The sequence below is a fragment of the Haliaeetus leucocephalus genome, unplaced genomic scaffold (genome assembly GCF_000737465.1).
Source record: "Haliaeetus leucocephalus isolate CR32 unplaced genomic scaffold, Haliaeetus_leucocephalus-4.0 Scaffold240, whole genome shotgun sequence".
Lineage (NCBI taxonomy): Eukaryota > Metazoa > Chordata > Aves > Accipitriformes > Accipitridae > Haliaeetus > Haliaeetus leucocephalus.
This window is the reverse complement of record NW_010972676.1, coordinates 6,087,663-6,090,434: the sequence shown is the minus strand read 5'-3', so window position 1 is coordinate 6,090,434 and position 2,772 is coordinate 6,087,663.

Here is a 2,772-nt window from a genome sequence, read left to right as displayed (position 1 = left end):
TAATTCAGCTGGGGTTGACCTCTATGAAGCAGACAGGATCAAACATTTAACACATTGTCATAATTATTACAGTGTGTGCTGCAAGTGAATATAGTTTCACTAAGGAGCTGAGACAAATACAAGATCTGAGACAAATATCAGAGACGCTGGCTGTGCTTTTTTTGAGCTGCATTAAATTGACCATTTAAATGGTGTAAACTTGATTATGGTGCAAACATGATTAGTTCCTGTCCAAGCCGAATCACTCCTGGTAGTGAGTTACAATAATATAAGCCGGCAGGTTGGCAGCAGTGCAGGCTGCTCAGTTAATAGGCAGTTAAGAAAAATGTAACGGATCCAACAGCTGTAACAAAATTTTAAGGAATAAATTTTGATGTCAGGTACTTCGTTGTAAGGTGGAGTTACTTGCTGAAGCTGAGAACAGAATTTGGTCCAAGTATCGATGACATCTGTTAAAACCAAGCTGGGCTTTTACGATCCCGTTGAAATGATACAAAGTAAGGAACTTGTGATTATTTTGGCAAGGCTTCTTAAAAAAAACCCTTTTACTGGAGCCAAAATGTAGTGTATTTGGTAGAATTGAAAACATTTTAGTTTATGACATTTGGAGGCCCTTTTTACATTGTCTGTGTTTATTTTATGTGAAATTTTTTAACAAAATAAAATTGCATTAATATAATAGAAATATTTTTAAGGTTTTAAAGTATTTAATATTTTTTTTATGACAACTGACTTTTCTGGCATTGCAACAAAAATAACTTCAATTTAAAAAAGATGACGTTTTGATGCTCCACCATTCCCATAAAGTTTATCCTGAGTTACAGTAGATGTGTCAGATGCATCAAAGATGTGAAAACGAGAACACTCAGATAGCTTTAATTGAGGACTGTCTATATTTTTGTGTAAATAATAGAAAAAGAACTAATCCTTTTCTTCCTCCTCATTAGGCCAAGAATTCTTGTAGGTAATTAAAGTCAGGAAGTACAAGTTTTAACAGTTGGATTGACTGTGCTGCACTGTTTTCTAACTCCCATTATCCAAGCAGCCGCTTAAAAGATTTATTTTCTATGGAAAGAGAAAAATACACCAGCTATCCTTGCAGAGTTATCTTTAAGGTTCTGCCAGTGGGTGCTGCAAAATAAACGTTCAAGGCAAAGGAGAACAATCTGAGCCTCAGACTACAGAAACCTCATTGTAAATACTGTGTTAATAAACCTTCTTAAAGCTGTTTTGAAAACCAAAAAATGCATCCTACCTAGATCTTGACCTAAAGTTAAAACAGGTGAAAGACACTATGTATTTTGAAGCAAAAAGTACTAGTAAGAGTGTGTTTATAAGCATTATGTTTTACGGACAGTTGAATTTGGGAAAAAGCAGAGTGATTTAAAGAGAAAACAGCTGATTCACCACAGGCACGTTTCCTGTTGCACAGAATCGTTAGTCAAACTTACAGATGGATTCAAAAAAATTTTTTAACTAATCGAGCTTCTCCAGGGGTTCTGTGCTTAAACCGAAGTTAATGGCGGCAATAATCCGTTTCACCCCAGACAGAAGAAAAATCTTTAGAGAGCCTGGGTGCTGTTGTTCCCTGAAGCCGGGGCGCAGGGATGCCGGCGGGAAGGGTCGGTGTCCTGCGCGGGGCGGAGGGACCCCGCTCCGGCGGCGGGGCACTCCCGCCTTACCGGGGGGGCTGGGGGGCGAGTGCGTGTGCCGAGGGGGCGATGCGGCGGCTGCCCGCGCACACGCACTGCTCCCGGCCTGACTCCAGCAGGGTTCCGTCCCCAGCCGCGGGGACAGGGTGCCCAGGCGCAGGGCGCGGGGCGACCGCACCCACGGGTGACGCCGCTCATTCCCGCCTTGCTAATCTGGGGGGAAACTGAGGCAGCGTCACCGCCCAGTACCTCAGGTGAAAACCGACGGTGGTTTTAGTGCCCGGCGGCGGAACGCGCTTCACCGGCTGCCGTTCGTGAAGCTTTTCGAAGCCACGGCGGCGCGGGCGGCTGCTAGCAGCGTCCCCGATAACGGTAGTGCCCTACCGGAGCCGGCAAGCCGCCGTCAGGAGGAGCTTCGGGCGGTCGGGAGCCGGGGGCGGCTGCAGCCCGGCCCGCCGGAGCTGGGTCACCGCCCGGTTCCCTCGGTGCCGCTGGGGGAGACGGCCGCTGACAGACAGACCGACCGACCGGCCGGCCGGCCTCGGGGCCCCTTTGCGAGTACCGACCGTTTAAGGACGCTGCTTGATACGCCGAGGACTGAGCGGACTTTTAAAAACTATGGCTTTATTGCAAATGCGCATTTAGGGAGTATTTTTTAAAAAGTCTCACGGTCGGAGCGTCCAAACCAAAGCAGGGACGTAGCTACGTACCTCGTGTTAAGAGGCATATCCTCTGCATTGCCCTAAGGACACCGGCCAGCACAGGCGTTACTTGGTAGGGAGCTGCCTTGAACCGTGGGGACGGTTCTATCTATAGAACCCCTATACAGGTGTGGAGCCGGGGCGTACGCGTGAGCGTCTGCGTCCTCACGGGCCCCGCCGTTCAGAGGGAGCCGCTGCGAGCCCGGGCTTTTTCCTGGGCGCCCCCGCCCCCGGCTGCTGCCCTGGGGCATGAAAGCGTTAACGATTTGCACGTTCGCGGTAAACCGCGAGGCTCGTCCTCTGCCGCTGCGGCCGGGGAAGCTCCGCCGGGAGCTGCTGCCGGTCCGCCTGAGCCGCCCGCTTCTCCCCCGGCGTCGCTGGGAAAACCGTTTCCCGGCGGGGACGGCCGCCGCCCGCCG